The sequence below is a fragment of the Myotis yumanensis genome, unplaced genomic scaffold (assembly GCF_028538775.1).
Source record: "Myotis yumanensis isolate MYYU_CA2020_CCGP unplaced genomic scaffold, mMyoYum1.0.hap1 SCAF_2, whole genome shotgun sequence".
Classification (NCBI taxonomy): domain Eukaryota; kingdom Metazoa; phylum Chordata; class Mammalia; order Chiroptera; family Vespertilionidae; genus Myotis; species Myotis yumanensis.
This window is the reverse complement of record NW_027223753.1, coordinates 183,871,956-183,884,325: the sequence shown is the minus strand read 5'-3', so window position 1 is coordinate 183,884,325 and position 12,370 is coordinate 183,871,956. Positions and strand designations below refer to the sequence as shown.

Sequence of the window (12,370 nt, the reverse complement as noted above, 5' to 3'; positions counted from 1 at the left end):
CATTTTAATCAGACACTCCAGGTCAAACATGTCAAACTCATCGCCTGTGGGCCACGTGCCTCGTTTATTTGGCCCATGTAGCCTTTGAGTTTGACATGCTTGCTCCAGGTGATTGCAGATCCATGGGCTCACCTAAGAAACACTGAGTTAGAGTGAGACAATATTTAGACACTATTTCAACTAGTACACTTATGTTTCAAGTGGAGACAAACAAGTATTTTTTTCTAGTGAGGATATCAGAGTTCGGGGAACAGAGGGCATTGTGTAGCTGGAGTCAACTGCTTTCTATGTAACTCCAAAATAGGCTGCTGATGTTCATCTCTCTGGGACCAAGAGCTAAGTTTCTTGAATGTTCCTATACTTTCTTAGTTTTTTAGTAAAATGACAACATAAATATAGTCTAAAAAAGCTGCAAATACACTATAGTTTTTCGTTATTTATCCCATTTTCAGTGTTTAAGAAGCTTTCTTCCAGATAAGAGTAAGTTCAGAATTCTCTGTGAATAGCTACAAAATAATGGTTGCTGCTTGAAAACTCCTAAGTATAGCTCATGTTTGGAAGGAAATTATTTGGTCATTTGGCCTAATGTAAAAACAGAAAAGGTGGCCTGAAGTTCACCCAGCAATTCAAACTATGATGTTCGGTTCCGTGTAACTAATGCTCTACTTTCTCTGTTGATCCCTTTGCTTTTTGTCACTTCTGAGGATCAGAGCTGTGAAGCTTGAGGCCACTCAGGTTCCAATTTTGTGACAAATCCCCCAGGGCTCACTAGAGTGGCAGTAAGTTCTCACAGTTTGATTTCCTTTCAACCATTGAAGTGTTAGAAAAGTCTCAACAAAGGCTCCCAGGGAAAACAGCAATTCTGACTATCCTCCATAGTAATGACTTACCTCTTTTGTTCCATTGATTTTTTGTTGTTGAATAATTTTAATGCTTTTCTCCATAGAATATATGGTATGGTTTTCACAAATTGGCATAATCCTTAACCATGTTTTGAGTGTAGCCGCTATGTCTCACTTTCATCCTCACTCTGTTCCCATCATTTGCCATACAACAGTTGATTTTATTTTTAAAAATTTCTTTAGCCTTTTAAGCTGTTATTTTCACTTTAAATATATGCTGTTTTTATGTAATAAAGTTAGATCCTCTTTTAGTAGTACAGATATCTATAAACACCTCATGTTCACTAAAACATTATTTTGTGATATTTGGCATCAGTTCAATAACAGAAATTAATGTTAAGGGGAAAATGTAGTATAGATTATGCCATGCATTTAGTCAAGAAAGAAAACTAACATTTTTAATGAAGAAGGGATATTATGAGGAGGAAATAATGGCTTTTGATTCTGACAGAAGTACCCATACCAAACTGACTCTGCTTATTGTACCTATATCCAGATACTAACTGACTCACCTTCAAAGTCAGGATGAAATCAAACAACACATGAGCCACATGACTAGCAGTTTTGTTCTGACTTTCCAGCCTGTCTGAAACTCTCTTTTAAATTAATTCACCAAATACTAAATGAACCCAGCGCTTGCTGGAAAAAAAAATGACAGAAACGATTGCTCTACAGCTTTGCTAAGTTAGTAAGAAATCAGTTTTAGCCCTAACCGGTTTGGCTCAGTGGATAGAGTGTTGGCCTGCGGACTGAAGGGTCCCAGGTTCGATTCCCGTCAAGAACATGTACCTTGATTGCGGGCACATCCCCAGTAGGGAGTGTGCAGGAAGCAGCTGAATTGATGTTTCTCGCTCATGGATGTTTCTAACTCTCTATCCCTCTCCTTCTCCCTTCCTCTCTGTAAAAAAATCAATAAAATATATTAAAAAAAACCAAATCAGTTTTAAATGACCTACATTAAAAGAAAAATATTTTAGGTGCTACTATTCAAATATGTTCATAAGAAATGTTTATAGATATTTTTTCTAATAACCAAATTATTTAAGAGTATTTAGAAATGAAAGCATTGCTGTTTATCACACATTTTCTGTTTGCTCCAGTTAGTGGCTCCCATTCTTTGCCAGATAATGCATGGAACACATAGGAGTTCTGGAGTATATTTTAACAACTCTGAGTGTTTTATCACTTATGGCCCATCTCATAATTTGGGCACCCTTTGCTAGACACAAGCCAAATGGGGATGATTCTATACTTGTGTCCAGGAGAGTTGATTTCTAGGTATGGTTTAATTATGCATTCATTGATATTATAAGGTATCTACTGGTTATTATCTCTTTGTGACCCCACCTCACCCAGATCCATGTTCTGTTCTTCTCTGCCTTGTTCTATGCCCTGGGAGGCTGACCTTGACCTCTATGAATTGCATTTACTTAGGTTTCTTTAATAGCTGCTTCTGTTCAAATCCCATAGATGCCAGCCGATGGCAGGGGAATGGGGGTTAGTAGGAGAGAGATTTGGGGTTGTTATCCATCTCCCCATTTTTCCCCTTCATGGGTCATGGTTTCTAGCAGTGACTGCATCCTTCCATGACCATCACCCTTGCTGTGTGTCCCCTTGTCCATGCCCCCAGCTCTAATGCATTCCAGTAACACTGCTAGCTTTCTTTGTCTTGTCCCAGGCCAAAAATACCTTTCTTCAGCTGGTATTCTCTGGGTGATGCAATATTCCTTATTGGTTCCCTTCACCCTGCTCACACCTGTTAATTATCTTTTATTCAAATCCCCTGAGTTGCACTCTGATTCTTGCATGATTGAGATAGCAGTAAGATACACTACATAACGTATTTGATTGTCAAAATTCTATCCTTGGATATAGAAATAAGATAGGAAAGCTAAAGCAGATATTTAAGACATGATCTGCCTGGAAAGTATTTACATTTAAAATAGCCTGACTAGTGCTCCTTCTGCTTCTCTGCTTTCTTGTTACTGCAACCAGTTCCTCAGCAACTAGCATTACCTCCCACCCCAATGCCACTGTGCCTACTGTGCCAATAGCTACTGCTTTCACCTTCACTCCCACTGCCTAGACCCATCGCTTACATTGATCAGAGCCATTTAAGGTGGGATGAGGGAAGATGAGGCTTTTACAGGAACATTAGCAAGAGAGAGTTAAAGCTGAAATAAAACATGCATTGGAAGGTATCCAGCATTCCTCCTCCTACAGAACTTTGATAGAGATGATGTTTCTAATCCCAGTTGTGTTCCCTGGTACTTAGCTTGTAGCTGGCTTTCCCTGCTCTGATTTGACTCCTTATTTAGCTTATAGAACCGACTTTCCTCTCATTTGGTCACGATGTCTTTAAATGCAACCCCCAAGGCTATAATGTGTCAAGTATCATGCAGGAGCTACCGTCTTCGGCTCCTCCAGTTGCTGTTCCTGCCACCATCACTCTTGGCTTGGCCTCTGTTAACGCCTATACTCAGATCGCCACCACCCACTCCCCATCATGCCCCCCTCCACACACACTTGGACAGCCCTCCCACTGCTTCTTGGCCCTCCATCTGTGCCTTTCTTGATTCTGCCTTCCTTAATGTCAATCACCCTTCACCACTGCCATCATCTCCATCCCTCACTCTATTTCCCACCAACTGCCAATTTCTTTATTTCAGCCCTGAAACTGAAATTCCAAATATCCAGTCCCTACAGATTACGAAGTTTGGTATTTTGCATTTTGTTTTTAACACTGCTGACTTAATATAAAGAGAGGTTAGTCCTCAAGAATTCCTTAGTTTGGGGTTGATTTTATATATATATATTCTGCAAAAAGTTTTATTGTTTCATTGGTCCAATGCATGGGAGAGGGCTTCAGGGTGGTTAAAAGAATGACTAGTAGTTTGGGGGAGAGGCTCAGGTAAAAGCCAGAGACACCAGGGGATGCATAGGGGCCCTTCAGAGGCCTCTGGTCTCCACAGGCTCCTAGTCGCACTTGAGGGGGAGCTTTTTAAAGAGATACTCGCCCAGCCCAGCCTGGGGGCCCGCAGCCTGCGGAGGTGAGTCAGGTGTCGCCCATCTTCTTGATGAGTTTTACCTGCTCACCCAGGAAGTGGTTCTCCAGGAAGTCACAGAGCTGAGGGTCTGCGAGCGGAGAACCCAGGACCTGAAGCTCCACAAGGGCCTGGGTCAGGTTCCTCTCCAAGGCCAGGGTGGCTCCCATGGTGTCCTGAGTTTTGCCCCCTTATCTGGGGAGGCTTCAGCGCATCCTGGAAGAGAATGCGGCCACCGTGCGGGTTTTGCAACTTTAAGAGAAGCTCAGCGCCCTCTCGCTTCTTCTCCGCCAACTCAGGGAAGAAGTGGCCCCCGCCCTCCAGAGCCACATCGTCCTGGTGAAATAGAAGCCCAGGGAGAGGTAGGTGTAGGGGGCCCTGCAGATGCAGGCTGATCAGGCGGTTGACCGCAGCCTCTACCCCAGAGGAATAATTCTGACGAATTTGGGAGCTCATGGTTGTTTGGCAATAAGGAGTTAAAGTAGAAAAAAAAAATGGCGTATTGGCTGGTCCGGGAGGTGGTTCTGAAGGTGGTGACTGGATGAGATACAGGAGAGTGGCCGGAGGCTGGAAGAAGGGGCGTCCATGGGTCTGTTGCGTCCAAACACTGTTGAAGCAAGAGGCATATCCGGGACTGCCGAGGGCACTGCCTGGAACATATTTTTATCTTGAGGAAATAGTATTATACCTTTGGTCACTTGGTTATTTTGAGATAATTTCATTTTAATGGTATTTTTTTTTCTTCTTCTTCTTTTGGACTCTGTTTCCAAACCAATACCCTATTCATTTGGCAATAGAGAAAATCTTATATTTTGGATGCGTACATGTTCTTTGCAGTAAAGTTCCTATAGCAGAAATCCACTTCCCTGGTTAAGATAGCAATAGAGTTTAAATAAGATATAAACTGAGTCTTATATTGTCTTTATTATTTAAAACTATATAAAGAAAAAAATGGCAGAAATGAAGGAGAAAAAAAAGATTAAGTAGACCTGCCAACTTTTTTTAGAAAAATTTTCTTAGATTCTGGGCTATACCACAGGAGCTAGAATCACAGATCTACAATGCAGTCTTTCCTAAAACCGTGTTATATAAACCTCCTATTTTTTCTAGATTAACAGACTCCTGATATCTGTTAATAACTAGGAATCATTGAGAAAAGCTTTTACTTATTTTTATTGTTTTATTTTCAAATTTTAAGATTATAATATCTAAGAAAGTCATAGACAAACTGTAGAAGATTTAGAGAGCATTAAAAATGACTCAACAGTTTTAAAATAAGACCTCTGAAGAAAGCTTAAAAGGAATTAGAATTATTCAGTGGAGAGAAAAATATGAAGGTGTTTTTGTCTTCTAGACTGGGAGGCAGTTAATGGACCTTGAATGTTCCTTTTTCTTCCTTGAATGTAAGAAGCGGGATCAGTTGTACATGTTAGTAAAGAATGTCAAAAACAGAGATGTTATGTGAATATTTTCAGAATTCACTTTTCTGAAGTTCTTCAAAAATAGATGGGAAAAATATTCAGCATTTACAAATTATATTCAGTAGAAACAGAGATATTATTTTTCTAAAATTTCCTTGGTCAAAGATGCTTGGGAAAATGTTGCATATCATGTTGCCTTCTTAGGTTTTAGCAATATACATTAGCATGTTGCAGGCTCTGAGAACTGGACAGAAAAGAACTTGCTGAAGTCAGTTTAATGCTTAGCCAACAAAGCTTATTTGCTCAAGGGGGTTATTATTTCCCTCATAGCACACATCACATTCTTTAGTTTCCTCTTGACAACTGTTTAGGAAACACTGGTTTAAAGCCTGGAGAATGAATTCCTACACCTGTTGAGGTTCACTGTTGAATTCTAAGATTACATTAAGAAATAGTGGTGAATTTGTGGAATTTAATCCAAAGGATGAATGAGAGTTAAATAAGAAATATGTAGAAAACCATACAAAAGAATCACCTTGAGATGGAGTAAAAGTTTTTATGCTTCTATCCGCATGAACTATGTGTATCAGGATGGAGAACATAAGGGGAAAATATGTTAGGTTCACATATTTTAAGAAGCCGAAGTTTATTTTATGCTGTTAAAAGCACTTTTGATGCACCTCAAAATAATGTGTATGAAGTCCATGCTAAATCTATTAACCACCAGGCCATGATGTAAATGTCTGGATATCTTTTGCATTACATATTCTAATTTTAGTATTTTGTTTCTTTTTGTTGTTGTTAATCCTCACCCTAGGATATTTTTTCCATTGACTTTTAGGGAGAGTAGAAGAGAAAAGGAAAGACAAAGAGAAATATCAATGTGAGAGAAACACATCAATTGGTTGCCTCTTGCAGGAGCCCTGACCAGGGCCCAGGCTGGGGAGGAGTCTGTAACCAAAGTATGTGCCCTTGACCAGAATCGAACCCAGGATCCTTTGGTCCACAGGCCAATGCTCTATCCATTGAGCCAAACCTGCTAGGGCTAATTTCAGTATTTTAAAATAAATCTCAAGAAGTATTTATTATAAAAAGTTGAGGTGCATATAAGCCCTTTTAACTTCAAAATCATGACACTTGCATTCAAATTATGTAAAAATATGTGAAAACAGCAATTAAATTTGGAGGAATGAAAGTGTCCTGGTAGATTGGAAAAAGCCAACAATATTTGGGAGCTTAATTCTGTTACACAATTTCCTCCATGCAATGATTTATGCTGAATATATTGTCAATTTACTCTTGATTTTAAAATCATTAAATATTGAAAATTGTAATGCTATAAATAACTAGAAAGGATTTTGAATGAATGAATGAATGAGTGAATAAAGAGTATTGAATTGTAAAGGGTGTCCCAAAATTCACGCAAGAAGTAATTTTGATAGAAAACACAGGTTTATAATTAAAAATTGTAAATTTTTTATTGATTCATAAAGTATATAGTATAGGGTTATGTATGGAATAGGACATTGGGTAAATGGCCTCCACGGCTTTGCTGGCACATATGCAAAGCCGTGGTCTTCATTGGTCTTCATTGTCCCTGCTCCTGGGCCATAATTGGTACTTGGTAATGCTTATCAAATTGAAGGGATTGAAATCAAAGGGCAACAGATATTAGAATCTGATTCAATAAACCAGGTAAAATCAGGCTTTTATTTATTTATTTTTGTTGTTGTTATTGCTCATGCAAAATTCAAATCTTGCGTGAATTTTGGGACACACTTTATTTAAAATGTGTTGAATGGTTATTTTTTCCCTTTGAAATATTAATCATATTTCCCATCTAATTCTTTCTAATTATTTTCATTCTAGGGTTAATTGGTTTAGTCCCTCTTTTGAAAAAAAAAAAAGATAACATTTTTTTCTTATATTCAATGAAGATACTGTATAACATTCAAAGTATCTAATATATACCCCAAGAACAGAGAGACTAATTTTTGTAACTTTACTTTGTTACCACATAAATGTGTACAGATATCTTTGTTAAAGGGTTTACATTTTACTTGTTTTCTTATATCTTCAGTACTTAAGGAATCTTAACATTAGACTAGAAACAACTATAAAATATTATTTTCATGACTATATTAAAACTTTAAAAAATTATAAAGAGCATGGAGTTTCCTCAAAAAATTAAATATGGAACTGCCATTTTTGACCCAGTTATTGTACTTCTAGGAATCTATACTAATAAAAAGGTAATATGGTAATTAGACCGGACATCTTCCGTATGACCTTCCAGATGTCCTTCCTGACAAAGCTGGGCCTGAGTGAAGCCACCCCTGGTCCCAGGCGCCTGTGGCTAGCCCGGGTGAAGCTGGCCTGGGTCCCAGGTGCCTGAAGCCGGCCAGAGGGAGGGAAGCCAGGTCCCCGGTGAAGGGGCTGAGGCAGAGGCAGTTAGGGGCGATCAGGCCAGCAAGGGAGCAGTTAGGGGCAATCAGGCAGGCAGGCAGAGGGGTTCCGGGTGATCAGGCAGGCAGGCAGGTGAGCAGTTAGGAGCCAGTGGTACTGGATTACGAGAGGGATGTCCGATGGGATCCTGGATTGGAGAGGGTGCAGGCCAGGCTGAGGGGACACATCCCCCCCCCCCCCCCCCCCCCGCAAGTGCATGAATTTTGTGCACCTGGCCTCTAGTATAAGAACCTAAAACACTAATCCAGTGGTTCTCAACCTGTGGGTCACGACCCCTTTGGGGGTTGAATGACCTTTTCACAGGGGTCACCTAAGACCATTGGAAAACACATATATAATTACATATTGTTTTTGTGATTAATCACTATACTTTAATTATGTTCAATTTGTAACAATGAAATTGGGGGTCACCACAACATGAGGAACTGTATTAAAGGGTCATGGCATTAGGAAGGTTGAGAACCACTGCACCGATCATAAAGAATATATGTACTCCTATGTTCATAGCAGCACAATTTACCATAGCTATGATCTGGAAACAGCCCAAATGCCCATCAGTAGATGAGTGGATAAAAAGGTTGTGGTACGTTTACACCATGGAATACTATGCAAGAGTTAAAAAAAGAATGATCTCTTACCCTTTGAGACAGCATGGAGGGACCTGAAGAATAATATGTAAGCAACATAAACCAGGTAGAGAAAGGCAAGTATCACATGATCTCACTCATATGTGGATTCTAAAGAACAAAATAAACTGATGAACAAAATAGATCCCGAGACATAGAAGCATGGAACAGGCTGCCAAATCTCAGAGGGAAGGCTTGGGTGGGTGGGTGGGTGAGAAGAGATTAACCAAAGAACCTGTATGCATATATGCATAGCCCATGTACACAGACACTAGCTTAGTGAAGGCCTGGGATGGGTGCAGGATAGAGGAGATCAATAGGGGAAAATGGGAACATCTGTAATATTCTCAACAATAAAGATTTTTTAAAAAAAGAAGCTGAAAAAATTACATTCTTTTTGAAAGGTGCTTGACTCATTCTATTAAAGTTTTGCAAAATTTCATGATAAACACTGGGAGACAATATTTCCTATGGTTTCTGAATTAAAAAGATATTAATAACCTGACTACTATTAATAGTAGTAAGCTATAAAACTTTTAAAACTCATACTTTGCCAGATTAATATAGTATGACTTTGTCTAACAACCATACATATATATTTTCCTTAACTATTAACAAAATATAATACAACTTTATTACTCTATATAACCATTGTAGAAGGAATGGCAGAGAGGTTTGAAGTCCATTGGTGTAATAAAGCATTTGTACTAATACTAATCTTTCTCAGGAAGGCAATTAACTGTATATTTTAAAGTGGAAATACAAGATTTAAAATTGAATGCCAAATTTTTATTTTTTTCCTTTGATAACATATATATACATAAAAGGATAACTTAAAGTCTTTGTGACTAAATTATTATTATTATTTTTTGGAAATGTACTTTACTCCTGATACTGTTTTACACAATGTCATCAATTATCTTTTCTATTGACTTGAGTTCTTCTAAAAAAAATATTTCCTAAATATGAAACATTTAATGAGAAGGAAGAAAGGAGTAAACAACATTAACTTTTATTTGCATTATGGATAAGATTGGCCGCAGAGCTCTATAGATCACATGGTTGTCTGTGTAGAACCACTATATATTTGCTGGCCCACAGCAGGTCTGTTAAATTTACTTTCAGACTTCATATTTGGATTTAATTCCCAGTAATAAAAGTAGTATTAACTTCCAGTAATACTACTTTTCTGGCAACTTATGAATTTTCCTCCCTTTAGGAGGAAAAAAAGTGTAAATAATACTGTGAAGCTGAAATTTTTTTCTAGAGAACAATTTCATTGTATTTTCTCAGTAGAAAGACTATTATGCAAGTTAAACCCATAAACATTAAGTACTGAATATTGTAATGCTATAAAGAACTAGAAGGGATCAAGTTCTTTCAAGGTAATGCACTTTTGAAATAGATCATTTATACCCACTTACAGTTATTTATTAACAGCAACCCACTCTGTAAATCATCACTTACTTAACTGACCAGTGAACACACTTTTTTTGGGGGGGAGGGGTTAATAAGCTATATATGATTATATTGACACTATGGATTTATTTGCTCATAATTTATGTTCCACTCTATTTTTGGTGATATCTAGATATAGTTTTAGCATGAAAAAAATCTGCAAAAACTACAGTTTAAAAGTATAGCACAGCACAACCAGTGTGGCTTAGTGGTTGAGCATTGACCCATGAACTAGGAGGTCAGGGTTCGATTACTGGTCAGGGCACAAGCCCGGGTTGTAGGCTCAGTGGGAGGTGGGGGGTGGGAGGCAGGTGTACGGGAGGCAGCTCTTCAATGATTCTCTCTCATCATTGATGTTTCTATCCCTATCTCCCTCTCCCTTCCTCTCTGTAATAAATAAAAACATTTTTTTAAAAAGTATTACACATACTGAGCACTTCCTAAAAATTTTGGCAATGTTACTGAGTAAATTCTAAGGTTATGGAAATTCAGAATTATAGTCTTGTTCATAAAACTCTGATTTCCAACATCTTTTCCAAAAGTTCAATGTCTGCTTTTTTAAGGTTATAATAAAATCTATTTCATATTTGATACTATGCTGTATGCCTAGATAAAGTGATTGATAGATCTCTGTGGCTACCTGTCTGTGTAGCAGGAGAGCAGGTAATGCTGCTCATCATAATGGATAGGCTCTAATATCCATAAAGTGGAAGATAAAACTTAGGCTTCTGCCTGAATTAAATGAGCCACTCCTGTAATTTCATGCAAGTTTGGTATACATTTATTCCACATTTACTTCTGCCATTCTCTTCTTTCAAGTTGACAACGTAACTTTTGCATAGTTGATTGATTACCTAGGTATTACCTCTGTTACTTTTAAGTACAAATGTGTAGAATTTGGCCTTTAAAAACTGCCTGCCCTGATTCTTATCATTTTGTAAAAGTAAAATCAAAAGCCCAAAATATCTATTATATATTTTACTTTCTTCAATTTGGCTGCCTTGAAGAAAATGGGTAATACTCAAAAAGGTTAAAATTTGATAATGTTTTTATCATATTAGTTTATTTCTATACTTCCTGGTTTCAGAGGCTAGATGGTCACAACTATGCATTGCAGGATCATTCTGAATAATTAATCCATCTTTCATGTATATACATATATACAGGGTATCCCCAAAAATGTATGTACACTTTAATAGCTGATAGCTCAATTTTGAAAATGTGTTTTAATACACACTGCCTTTATAATTATTCAAAGTGTGTGTATACACTTTTTGCACACCCTACATTATATTTTATGGCTCTTTTAAATTATAAAAATATTTTCTTTGTTGTTTTTCTCTGCTTCAGAAAAGGAAACTTTAAAGACATACATAACTAACAGACTCATGTGAAGGACTATCATGTTTTCCTGTCTATCAGTGCTTTTCTTTAGCTGATATTATGATAGAATGATCTATTCCATAGGTATGACATTCCCCGGTTAATTAAGGCTTAATTCCCAGTCTCAAAACAACTCTTCAAGGAAGGCATACATGTTTCATATAACAGAAGCAAAACCTGAGACATGGAGAGATTAGGTAATTGGCCAATGATCACACAGCTGGTAAATGGCTGAACTGACACCAGTTGTGAGCGTGTTGCCCTCCCCATGTGGTGAGCTCAGTTGTTGCCCTCCACACTAAAACACTGAAGCTTTTAGTACCTGCTGAGGTATGTTGGACAGTTTTCTTCCGCACTAACTGGCTCCAGGTTGCTAAACCTTTGGAGCCATTGTTCTTTTTATAGACCAACGGCCTTTTTCCTCGTTCTCGGTTGACTCCACTAGGGTTTATTTTCTTTGTGCTTGCACCAGCACAACTGAGCATTGCTGGAGGAAATCAGAAAACAGGAAAGTTTGGGAACACTTTAAATTCCCACTGACCAACTGCAGCTGAGCCCTCAGCGTAGCCTAGCAGTTCTATTTGCCTTCTCTTGTCTCCTTTTGTGTAATGCGGATTTCAGAGCTTCACCTTCAGCAGACATTTGATTACCCACCTGGCCCCTGACTGTGAGCAGAGGACTTCTCATTCTGCTTTTCAGAGAAAAGAAAAGCTATCAGAAATGCTGTCAACTTTCTTGGCAGTATTCATTCTACTTATTGCTGCATTAAAATGAAAGTCTATTGTGTTAAGTACTTAAAATATGTAAACTTTATTCTGTACATTGTATGTATAGATATGGACAAGGCAAACTTGTTTCCTGGTCTCATGGAGTTATCATTCTATGGTAGAGACAGACAGTAAAGTTTTATAAAACCTTATGTAAATGATCATTAAAAAATAAGTTCCAGGAAGTAAACAAAGCAGGTGGAATGAAATAGTGACTGGGGTGGGAGAAGGCAGCGTTTACAAGGGTGGCAAGGAAAGATGCTCTTTGAGAAGCAATATGGCACAGACTGAGATCCAGCTACA

The 12,370-nt window shown here is 38.1% G+C and overlaps 1 protein-coding gene and 1 pseudogene across 1 annotated transcript in view; one reads left to right on the top strand and one right to left on the bottom strand.

The window, feature by feature from the left end:
• Window positions 1-12,370, top strand: part of NLGN1 (neuroligin 1) — an 835,296-nt gene that overhangs the window by 33,491 nt on the left and 789,435 nt on the right. The window lies entirely within an intron of this gene.
• On the bottom strand, window positions 3,879-4,402 carry LOC139002255 (ferritin light chain pseudogene; annotated as a pseudogene).